The 13,237-nt window shown below is 36.5% G+C and overlaps 1 non-coding gene across 1 annotated transcript; it reads left to right on the top strand.

The window, feature by feature from the left end:
* The first annotated feature begins 12,668 nt into the window (after positions 1–12,668).
* On the top strand, positions 12,669–12,741 carry TRNAW-CCA. The gene has a single exon. It is a non-coding gene; the product is annotated as a tRNA-Trp (tRNA).
* The last annotated feature ends 496 nt before the right edge of the window (positions 12,742–13,237 follow it).

The raw sequence follows: 13,237 nt of genomic DNA, 5'->3' as shown, positions 1-13,237 counted from the left end.
TTCCCAAACAAAATTTTGTTTGCATATTGGCTGCCAAAATAAGATAGTACAAAGAGAGAATTTTCTAGCAGGAAAACTTGTATTCAGTTTTCCTTTGAAGTTGCTATTTTGAAATTCTTGAATGTGGATAATTTAACATATGGTTTATATGTTATTATTTTTAAAATAGAGACACTCTTACTTTGTGAGAAATTTTTGTGTCTCAAACTTAGGACATATTTTTGTACTATGTAATAAACTGTGGAAAATTCTTCAAGAGATGGGAATACCAGACCACCTGACCTGCCTCTTGAGAAACCTGTATGCAGGTCAGGAAGCAACAGTTAGAACTGGACATGGAACAACAGACTGGTTCCAAATAGGAAAAGGAGTATGTCAAGGCTGTATATTGTCACCCTGCTTATGTAACTTATATGCAGAGTACATCATGAGAAACGCTGGGCTGGAAGAAGCACAAGCTGGAATCAATATTTTCGGGTGAAATATCAATAACCTCAGATATGCAGATGACACCATTCTTATGGCAGAAAGTGAAGAGGAACTAAAAAGCTTCTTGATGAAAGTGAAAGTGAAAGTGAGAGTGAAAAAGTTGACTTAAAGCTCAACATTCAGAAAACGAAGATCATGGCATCTGGTCCCATCACTTCATGGGAAATAGATGGGGAAACAGTGGAAACAGTGCTAGACTTTATTTTCTTGGGCTCCAAAATCACTGCAGATGGTGATTCCAGCCATGAAATTAAAAGACACTTACTCCTTGGAAGAAAAGTTATGACCAACCTAGATAGCATATTGAAAAGCAGAGACATTACTTTGCCAACAAAGGTCTGTCTAGTCAAGGCTATGGTTTTTCCAGTGGTCATGTATGGATGTGAGAGTTTTACTGTGTGCTGAAGTGCTAAGTGCTGAAGAATTGATGCTTTTGAACTGTGGTGTTGGAGAAGACTCTTGAGAGTCCCTTGGACTGCAAGGAGATCCAACCAGTCCATTCTGAAGGAAATCAGCCCTGGGATTTCTTTGGAAGGAATGATGCTGAAGCTGAAACTCCAGTACTTTGGCCACCTCATGCGAAGAGTCTGCATGATGACTTTGCAGAGTCATCAGCAAAGACTCTGATGTGGGAGGGATTGGGGGCAGGAGGAGAAGCGGACGACAGGGGATGAGATGGCTAGATGGCATCACTGACTTGATGGACGTGAGTTTGAGTGAACTCCGGGAGTTGGTGATGGACACGGAGGCCTGGTGTGCTGCGATTCATGGGGTCGCAAAGAGTCGAACATGACTGAGCGACTGAACTGAACTGAATGTTTACTAATGTTTATAAGGCTTCCATGGACCTAAATAACTAGTTGGCTTTACTTTTCCTATTTAAAATTCTGTTTTGGATATTAGGTTTCAAACATTCATTTCCTTAATATCATAGTAACTACAGTAGAAATCTATTTTTATTCATGTTTCATGTGAGATAATTGAGCCTCCAAAAAGATAGGAAACTTGACAGTATTCAGTTTGTTGTCTTGAAAACCTCCTTAATTTGCATATTTTATAGACCTTTGTGCAATATAGAGACAATAAATATTCATTTTAATATAAAATCCACCACTACCTTTAAACTTCTGTTTTGGTAAATTAAAATTCATTGTATTCATTCCTGGCATTTGCCTACAAAGCAAACAATATAAACATGTTATAAAGTTTTAAAAATGTTATAACTTGAAGCAAAAATATAGAAGTTCCTGAAATTTGATGTGCAATGAAATCTCATGAATCCTAAATTATTCTGTCAGTACTTTTATTGCATTAACTTCTCCTAGTTATTCTCAATGAATAACTTTGGAAGTATTAAAAAGTTGCAGTTTTCTTACTAGTATCATCATGAAATGTCTTACTGTGTTTTAAAAGCATGATAAGCTCAGATTTCTTTTTTTTTTAATTGCAGTCAGTCAATTTACAAAGTTGTGTTAATTACTGCTATATAGCAAAGTGATTCCTATATATATATATATATATATATATATATATATATATACGACTTCTCTGGTGGCTCAGACAGTAAGGGATCTGTCTGCAATGTGTGAGACCTCGGTGTGATCCCTGGGTCAGGAAGATCCTCTGGAGAAGGGAATGGCAACCCATTCCAGTATTCTTGCCTGGAGAAATCTATGGACAAAGGAGCCTGGGGCCTGGCAAGCTACAGTCCATGGGGTTGCAGAGTCAGACATGACTGAGTGACTAACACACACACACACACACACACACACACAAACACACACACACACATATACATATATACTTCTTTTTACATTTATCCATTATATGCATATATAAAAGCTTACATCTGCTAACCCCAACCTTCCAGTCTATCCCTCTCTGAGTCCCCTCCCCCTTGGCAACCACCAGTCTGTTCCTTATGTCCACGATTCTGTTTCTGTTTAATGGATAGGTTCATTTGTGTCATACTTTAGATTCCACATATAAGTAATATCATATGGTATTTGTCTTGCTCTTTCTGACTTGCCTTACTTAGTACGATAATCTCTAGTTGCAAGCTCAGATTTCTCACATGGGAGAGTACAGCTTATTTTAGACCTATGGCAATAATGAAAAGGATAAACTAGGAAAGCTCTGAAAGCAGCATTTTGAAAATGCCAGATCCTTGATGAAGGGTCAAGGTCTGGGAATGATATACTCTAGCTATTGTATGTGGACTCTGGGTAATTGCTCCTTTTTTGACCAATAGAGCTCAGGTTTGCTGCTAGGCTGCTTTCTGTCTTTCTAGGATAGATATGTGATGAACCTGTGTATATTTAACTAGAGAATGATTGATGCTAGTTATACCTTGTCTAGAGGTGCATACTTGGAGAAGGCAATGGCAACCCACTCCAGTAACCTTGCCTGGAAAATCCCATGGACGGAGGAGCCTGGAAGGCTGCAGTCCATGGGGTCGCTAAGAGTCAGACAGGACTGAGCGACTTCACTTTCACTTTTCACTTTCATGCATTGGAGAAGGAAATGGCAACCCACTCCAGTGTTCTTGCCTGGAGAAGAACGGGACGGGGGAGCCTGGTGGGCTGCCGTCTATGGGGTCGTACATAGTCGGACATGACTGAAGCGACTTAGCACCAACAGCAGCAGCAGAGGTGCATACTATTAAAATTCTTTGTGTCACATGTTGGAGGGTGTAGTTACTAGAACTGCCATATTTTATTTGGATAGAAGAAAATAGAACTAAATTTGGATACACATCAGAAACAAATGTTTTCTTAAATTGAGGCTTTGCCTAAATCAAAGGGGTGAATTGGCTATCATATCTCTGTAAATATTTGAAATAAAGGTTTTTTTGTAGTGGGGCTGCTGAAGTAGAAAAAATTGTTCTGTCATATGTAATAGTTTTCTGATATGAGTTATATTTCTTTTATGTGGGGAATAGAATGGAATTGCTTACTGTGTGCATGTGCAAGGACTCCTTGGTGAAAACCATAATGGAAATATGGAAATGGAAAATAAAATTACTCTTTTTCATTCTGAGACAAAATTGCATGTACTGGTTATTTATAGCTAAATGACAAATTATCCCAAAGTGACTTAAAAATGTAACATAATAAATGTTTATGGTTATGTTCAGATCCCCATAACTTTTGAGGATCTGAAGTATCTTGGTTGGGCAGTTCTTGAAATGGGTTGGGTCTGTTTCTAAGAGACATTCATCAGGACTGTAGTCTTCTAAAGAATGGACTGGGTCCAGAAAATCCGCTACAAAGTTTGCTCATATATCTGGCTGGGGAGTTGGTGTTGATTGTTGGTGAGAGGTCTTATTTTCTCTGAAAGTGGGCCTCTGTACGGGGGTGCTTCAACACCCATGTGACATGTTGAATGGCTTCTCCAAAATCAAGTGATACAATGAAGGAAGAAATTCTCATGTATTTTTTGCCTTAACCTCAGAAGTCACATAGTATGATGTCTAAAATATCTAATTGGCCACAGGCAGTATTGTTCATTGTGAGAGGGGGTTACACACGTATGTAAATAGAGTAAGTCCCCTACCTATGAATGAGTTCTGTTCAGAGAGTGCATTTATAAGTCCAACAACGTTAGCCTGGGAATCCAATTAACACTCTATAGAGTACTATACTGTAATAGGTTTATAATACTTTTCACATAAGTAATACATGAAAAAAATGCAAAGATAAATATTTTAAAACTTACAGTGCAGTATCTTGAAAAGTACAGTAGTACAGTACAACAACTAGCATATATAGAGACTGGCAATGAATGAACTGACAAGAAGAATTACTGCCTGAAGGAGGTAGAGGAAGTGGGAGGTGGTAGAGCTAAAGGATCCTCAGCAGCAGAAGACAGGACAAGCTATAATTTCCCTCATACCTGACATTGATGCAATGTGTGCTCACATCTTTGAAAGTTTGCAACTTGAAGGTTTGTATGTAGGGGACTTACTGTAAGGGATATGAGAATTATTGGAAGATGATTAGATCAGTTCATCTTTTTCTTAATGTCTTCATGCCCATCCCTTCATGAAAAATCTATCTCTTCTCTCCAAAGTCTCTCCAAGTTCTATTCCATTTCTAACATCAGCTCAGATACAGGGTTTTGTCTTTAAATAAGATTCAAGTGTGGGTGAGACTACTCAGGTCTGGTGCCTAGAATGTAAGTCTTTTTGATCTGAAAACATGTTATCTAAAATCACAAGTTATTTTCCACACTCCACCTCATATCTCCCAGTTACATTCAATATACAAGAATGGGATAGAAATAGAATTACTAGCATAGAACTTCTAATTATTACAGGGGGGAAACGGGGAAACACAAGGCAGTGACTATTCCATAATATTTCTGAAATCCAAAACAACACATATCACCAGTTCCTAGGTTAGGGTGCTAAGGCTGAAAATTAGGTACTATGGCTCTTGTAACTGTCCTCTGAGTAATTTCTCCTCTTCATGAAATATTACTCCGATGTGCTACTAATGACTGTCTCCAACATGCTTTGGATGTTCAGCAGCCTTTGTTTTTTCTTCTCCTTTTAAAATTGAGATATAATAGGCATATAATATTGTATAAACTTGTCATATAACATGTTGATTTGATGCTATTATATATAGCATTCTGATTACTATCACAGCATTAGGTAACATCTCTATCACATCACATAACTTAGGGTAATACTCTCAGGTTTCATCCATCTGACTGCAAATGGTAGGATTTTCTTCTTTCTCATAACTGAGTAATAGTCCATTGTGTACCTATGGAATAGGTATACTTGTATTATTCATCCGTCTGTTGACAAACATTTAGGTTTTTCCAATAACGTGGTTATGATAAATACTGTTGCAATAAACAAGAAAGTGCAGATATCTTTTCAATATCCTGTTTTCATTTCCATTGAATATATATACAGAAGTGGGATTTCCAGGTCATATGGTGGTTCTATTTTTAATTTTTTGTGAAACTTCCATACACTTTGTAAAACTCCTGGAGGAAAACATACAGAAAAAGCTCCTTGATACTAGTCTTGGTGATGATTTTTTTTGGATATTACATTAAAAAAAAAAAAGGAAACAAAAGCAAAAATCAGAGTGGGCCTACAATAAACTAAAAGGCTTCTGCATAGCAACTAAACAAAATGAATAAACCAATAAGCAAAAAACTCACAATCAACAAAATATAAAAGAAGCCTATAGAATGGGAGAAAATATTTGCAAACCATATACTGAGTAAGAAGTGAATATCCAAAATATTTAAAGAACTTAGTCAATAACGAAAAAATGATTTGATTAAAAATCAGCAGAGGAAATAAATGGACATTTTTCCAAAGAAGGAACTCAAATGGCCAACAGGTACATGAAAATATGCTCAGCATTACAAATTATCAGGGAAATACCATTCAAAACCACAGTGAATTATCACTCACACACAATAGAATGGTTATTATCAAGAAGAAAAGCTATATCAGGTGTTGGCAGGATGTGGAGAAAAGAAAACTTCTGTGCACTATTAGTGGATCTTTGTTCATCTTGTTTAGTCATTGTCTGTTTTAATTAAAACTGTCAGTATATTGCAGTCCTCTTAAGACTTTTTTGGATCTCCTATGAATAACATTGGGTCAAATTCACTAAAGAAAATCCACACTTGCAAGTTGCTTTGAGATAAATATTTTCCCATATGTGCCTCTCCTTAAGCTGCTGAGAAATACTGCTTTGTATTCTTATACGCTGTATTCTTCATTTGCTGTATCAATTCTCTGAAGTGCTACCCTTGATATGTCTGAGGTTTTAACAAAGAATTATGCGATCACATCATTGGTTTTATTATTAGACTGTTTTATAAACTGAAATCTAATGATAGACCACATAATTAGTAACCTGAAAAGATGTCCTTGTCCTAATCTCTGAAACCTGTGAATATGTTACCTTCCATGGCAAAAGGGACTTTGAAGATTTGACTAAGTAAAAGGTGGCCTTGATATATGGAGATTATTCTGGGTATTCTAGGTGGGTCCAGTGTAATTACAAGGGTCCTCATAAGATATTCAGAAGAGTCAGAGTCAGAGAAAAGCGTTGTGACGACATAACCAGAGGTCAGAGTGATGTGGCCATGAGCCAAAGACTGTGGATAGTTTTCAGTGCTGAAAAATGTAAGGAACAGATTTTCCCTAGAGTACCCAGAAGAAATGCTGCTCTGATGATGTCTTTATGTCAGCTAAGAACCAGTTTGGACTTCTGACCACCAACTTTTAAGAAACTAAATTTGTATTGTTTATAGCCTCTATGTTTGTGGTAATTTGTTGCCGCAGAAATAGGAAACTAATACAACTGTGTTTTGGAGAAGGAAATGGCAACCCACTCCAGTGTTCTTGCCTGGAGAATCCCAGGGACGGGAAGCCTGGTTGGCTGCCGTCTATGGGGTCGCACAGAGTTGGACACGACTGAAGCAACTTAGCAGCAGCAGCAACAACTGTGTTTTCCTGAATATGCTTTGGATTTGGTTTTGCCCAGAAGACATTGCTTCTTTTAACATGTTTTGTCACCTGGAAAGGCTGGGGATTTTCAAACCCAGAAGTTTGTTGCTCTCATATGGTCAGTGATTTTGTTTTAAATCATTTTCTTGCATTTTTCTGTATGCATTAAGAGACTAGATGACACATTGAACACACTGATTGGAAATATCCTTATCTAGATATTACAATATTGCCGGGAGCCGGCGAGAGACATTCCACTCGTGACAAAGGTCATGAGGAAGGAGGCTCGGCATACGCAAAGGTGGGATCGAGCCTCGGGAGTGCCCCCGGATATTCTCGAGCATCTTCCCCCAAAAAACCAGAGTCTGCCTACTTTATTGCTTTGTGCTCTCACCTCTGACTTTACTGGGGGCTGTCCGCCACCACCATCTCACTCTCTCTGTCAAAGAGTTAACTTACAGCTCCAATTAATAAAGTTCCTGGGCAATTAGGAGTGTTTAAATCCAAACCCCTCAGATGGCTCTCTACCTCGCCTGACAAGTTTACCCGGACACCTACAGCTATGCATACGATTGTTTACAGTCTCCCAGCCTCGAGAGGCACGGGAAGCTTAAGATATTCAAATAGCTTAGAGCCTCTCAGAGAGTTAGAAACTGTCAGAATAAAACTAGTAAAGGATTTCATTGATGAGCCAATGCTTGCTGCCAAGTTTCCACATCCCCTGTATTGTATCCTTGAATGTGTATTAATTAATATAGTTGGTATGTAGAAAAAATAAGTAGTGGCCTTGGTGTTAGTAACTTTAGACCCTTAAGGTAGTAAATTCTTTCCTTTGTAAACCCATTACACATCCGCCCTATAGGAATGTAATTTTATCTTCGGAAGATGGCGCCAAAGCTTAAAATAATTATTCTTAGAGAAAATAAGTCTTTGTTGATAAGTCCTTGTCAAGAGTCATAAAATGTTAATAGGCCTTCTGGCCAGAAGATGACGTAAATCACCTAAACCATTTGTATATGATAAATTTGCAGGAAAGAAACCCTGGTTTTTGATAAGCATCAAAGACTGCTGACTTTGCATCCCCTATTATCCTCTATGTGTAACTTAGGGTATAAAAGCCCCTGTTGAAAATAAAGCTATGGGCCTTGCTCACCAACGCTTGGTGTCCCCATGTCATTCTTCCCTTTAACTTCCAGCTGAGTGTCCATCTGGAGCGTGGATATCCTCTACGACCCTTTATTTGCCTGGGCTTCTAAGACCCACTCAAGAAGGTGTCTAAGGTGGGGCACCTTCCGCTATTCGAGAGGGCGCCTGTGGCCTCCATGGGCAGAGCTAACCTGGTGTCACGGATTATATTGATTTTTCGCGTAAACCAAGCCACTCAGCTTCTTTTCTCCACTGAATTTTCCTACTGAGCTATCCTCTTTTTATTACTCTTTATATCTCTAATTAACATCTGAATAGGTCGCCTAGCCGTCTCTCCTTCGAATACCCTGGATCAGCCGGGGCTGGACCTCGGCACAATATATGAAGTATTTTATCTATTTTTCAAATTATAATAGATACATTTTCTGCCACTACACAATCGTCTTCTTTCTCTTGTTTTTCTGCTAATTATTCTGAATAGATCACAGAGACTTATGTAAATACTCTTCTGGACAAAACTTTGGGACTAAGTATATGCTATAACTTTATATTTTGTAAGACCTATGAGATAATAAAGAATTCAAACTAATTGTTTAGGGTATTCAATTTCAAAATTAAATTATTCAGATTAAAAAATGAGAATTCTACTGATAAATATGTGGCCAATTCATATAATGAGGATGTTATTTTGTCATAATAGTTAATCAAATATTTATTTATATTTATTTGCTACAGGTAATGAAAATTTTATTTAGTAATTTAAATAATATTTATCTTCAATACTATATTGAGTTATATATACAATGCAATATATATACACAATAATCATACACAAGTATATGATTAAATACTATTTTGATTTGCACAGTAATGGTATTTACAGTATTTCTTAGCAAAACATAATGTGCTATTCTGTAAAGCATTGACACTCAATTTTATCTTATTCATTTGACTATATGAATGTTTCAGTGCTGGTTTATTATGTCATAATAGTTTAGTAAAAATAAGCCTGGAGTTATGTGCCTGCTTGGAAAATGAATGATATTAAATAAACAGTTTCAACATAATATATGATTTTTACCAAAATGATACATTTGGATTAGTAGAAATGAAGCTTTTAAAATTTCTGTACATATTCTATTTTTCTAGGAAAATTTCTGCTAGTCCTTTCTCCTGCTATGTTTCTTATATAATTCATGTCACCACTGATAGCCTATTTAAAAAGAACTTATAAATTAGACTTTTTCCTCAGATCATTCTTAATTGGACATGTACACAATGGAGCATGATTATTTTATTGGTTGATGTTATATATGTGTACACTCATCAAACATCTTCCTGATACAGTTTTTATATTCCCCAAAGACCAACCTGCTACAGAAAATCTCACCTACTAGATTGATAGTCTGTTCCCATTTCCTGCTCTAATCATCACTCTAAAGCAGTTATTTTGTCTCTGAATACATGAATTGAGACACAAATATGACATTTATATTGCTAACACATCCTGCTACTAGCAGCAAGTGTACTTTCCTGAATTAGTTGGTCATGAAGGAGTCAGGGCCTGAATGAATGTAATACAGGCTAGGTAAATTTACTGTAATAGTTATGAAGCATTTACCAAAAATTGCTGAGTCGCATGGACACCAGAATAGGGAAAGCATAAACATCAAGAGGTCAAGATGAGGACACTGAGTGCTTCAAGTTGGATCCAGGGATGCTAGAAGGCAAGTGAGAGCATTGAAAACAAACTTGGCCTATTTCAAAATTTTGCCTGAAGCTATAATACACCTCTGTAAATATCTCCACTACAGATTTGTATCTGTCACATCTGTCATTTTGTCACATCATCTTCATGATAGTTTACATCATTTTTGCTTGTGAAACCTGATTGCTTCCAACTACCCATTCTCATGCTCTTTAAATAGCTTCATGTATTTCCTTTGTTGTATCTGATTTTCTTCTGTCTCCTTCACTTTAAAGCCTTAACATTTAACTTTATAATTTCATTTTCATTCTTTTTCCAGCTATCAGCTCTCATTTATTCCTGTGATGAACCCAATTAAAATTAAATACCTCTTGGCACCTGTGATTTCTTCCTATTTGAAAACAAGAAAAAAATTTAAAAGTAAATGCAAATTTCCTAGAGTAGTACAAATACCAGTAGTAGTCACGTATGGATGCGAGAGTTGGACTGTGAAGAAAGCTGAGTGCGGAAGAATTGATGCTTTTGAACTGTGGTGTTGGAGAAGACTCTTGAGAGTCCCTTGGACTGCAAGGAGATCCTACCAGTCCATTCTAAAGGAGATCAGTCCTGAGTGTTCTTTGGAAGGAATGATGCTGAGGCTGAAACTCCAGTACTTTGGCCAACTCATGCGAAGAGTTGACTCATTGGAAAAGACTCTGATGCTGGGAGGGATTGGGGGCAGGAGGAGAAGGGGACGACAGAGGATGAGATGGCTGGATGGCATCAGCGACTTGATGGACATGAGTCTCAGTGAACTCCGGGAGCTGGTGATGGACAGGGAGGCCTGGTGTGCTGCAACTCATGGGGTCACAAAGACTCAGACACAACTGAGCAACTGAACTGGACTGAACTGAACTGAATGGAAAGAACCATGATTGCACTATGTCAAGTACAAAATAGTTGAATATAAAACTAAAAACTTAAATTTATATTATTTGTATCTCAACATGTTTATTTTCTGGCTAACTTAAATGCTAATTCAGATGTGAAAATTCCATCATGACGAACCAGCCATATGATGATAATCCAAATCTGAGTATCATTTTATCAAATTATACTATTCTAGGTCTTTTCATTTTAGAATACAGAAAACTAAAAAAAAAAAAAAAAAAAAAAAAATCATTATATCTGATTCTCAAAATGCCATTTCCTCTTTTATTTTTATTTGAAGAAATATCAAATAAAACAGTGTTTTTTCTTTATCATTAAGAGTTAATTTTAAGTAGGACTCAGAATGCAAGGAGAAAATAGCTTATAAATGTCACTACACAATGCTCATAACTGAAGTCTATGAGTCATCCTTGATTTTTTTCCCTCATCTCTACATTCAAACACTAACAAGTCCTTTTGTATTACTTCTGAAATATGTTTTAAAAATACCCATTGACATCCATTTTTAGTACCACAATCATAGGTCAAACTGTCATTTCATCTTTGACGTACTGGAGAAGTCTTTTCGTTTCGTTTGTTTGTTTTTGCTTTTTCCATGTTTGCTGTTTCTCCAACGTCCTAATTCATTCGGGCAGTCTTAACATTTCTTGGGAAGTCTCGTGAAGTCTATGGGACATTTCCCAAAATAGTTGTTTCTAAAATTAAATATTTTGAATTACAGGGAAAATAATTACAGTTGACCCTTGAGCAACAGTGGGGGTTAGGGGAACAACCCCTCTATTCAGTGGCAAATTCATCTCTAAATGATGTTCCGTATCTGTGGATTAAACCAATCAAGGATCCTGTTGTACTGTAATATGTAGTTATTGAAAAAATCCCACATATAAGTGGTCCACTTTACAGTTAAATCTCCCCTGAATATTTGTAAAGTGTAAGTCAATTCATGTCATAATTTTACTCAATGAATTATCATTTAGTTAAAATTCAAAAAGTGCTATTTATCTTGACCAAAAATATTCAACTGACCTACTTCTCCAATGTATACCAACTTGTCCCTTATTTACCAGTCTTTAGGGAGATATGTTTTATTTTCTATCAATATCCAAACTCGTTCTTTCCTCAAGGTGTTTGAACTTGATATTCCTCACCTCCGTCTCATATGTCACTTTAAATCCTCCATCAGTTAGTTCTCTTTTTTATTTTACACTTATATGTGACAAAACAACATTGAAAAAAAAGTTGATTATAAACTTATTGATGAAATTAGTAACAGTAAATAAAAAAAAAAAGTGATCATTGCTTTCAAAGACTCCTAGTCGAAAAGTTCATTCCAAGGATAGTTAGATCTTTTCAGTGATGTTTGCTCTGTGTGAAAATGTTGACGTTTTCCATACCATGCGTCTTGCCTTGAATTTGGACATGATAAAAATGCAGTATATTTTATTACTGACAGATTGAAATGGTAGAGAATAGAGTTTTTATTAATTTTGAAATTGCTTCATCTATACTCCTAAAAGATAGAATAAGCATAGACATTTTTAAATTGCATATGGGAAAATCCCAAAACTTAAATATTGAAACAAATTACTTTTTGATCGAATGAACTATATAAAAACAAGATTATGTTTTAACATATACTATTTTTGAAATTAATGATTCATGAAAATATATTGCTTAATTGGCTAAGCTCAGTAGTATGTATGTATATGTTCCTGTATCAATGACAGGAAAAAGAAAAAGTTAAACCACAAATGGCCTGAAAATTATTGAGGGATAGCTCAAAAAAGTGGATTAAGCTGGACAAGGTTTATTTATGAAAAGAGTCACCTGAGACAAAATGCTGTAACATTTGTCAAAGTAGTGAGAGAAGAACATAAAATCATATTTTAAAGTGTGACCCTTAGGGCTTCCCTGGTGGCTCAGAGGTTAAAGCGTCTGCCTCCAATGCAGGAGACCCAGGTTCGATCCCTGGGTCTGGAAGATCCCCTGGAGAAGGAAATGGTAACCCACTCCAGTATTCTTCTCCTCCTGCCTTCAATCTTTCCCAGCATCAGGGTCTTTTCCAATGAGATAGTTAAATGGCATCACTGACTCGATGGATATGAGTTTGAGCAAGCTCCAGGAGTTAATGATGGACAGGGAAGCCTGGTGTGCTGCAGTCCATGAGTTCTCAAAGAGTTGGACATAATTCAGCAACTGAACTGAACTCAACTAAAGCATTGGGCATAATATGATTGGGAATACAAATGGTTGTGAATATCTTTTCATATAATTAAAACACAAATTTGTTAAGATATGTTTGTCTAAAATGATGAAATTCTGCCAATATTGAACAAGTTCCTTTGTGATTTGATTGAATCTGATCTTGGAGACTAAAGAGAAAATTTCTCATCTTTACTTACAAATAGTGTTATGAGTAGGAAAGTCAACACTGTACATGAAATAACCTGCAACTTATAAAGTGTATCCAGATATAC

This window comes from Bubalus bubalis, chromosome 1 (genome assembly GCF_019923935.1).
Source record: "Bubalus bubalis isolate 160015118507 breed Murrah chromosome 1, NDDB_SH_1, whole genome shotgun sequence".
Lineage (NCBI taxonomy): Eukaryota > Metazoa > Chordata > Mammalia > Artiodactyla > Bovidae > Bubalus > Bubalus bubalis.
Note: the sequence above shows the minus strand (reverse complement) of the source record. Positions and strands in the feature narration are given on the sequence as shown.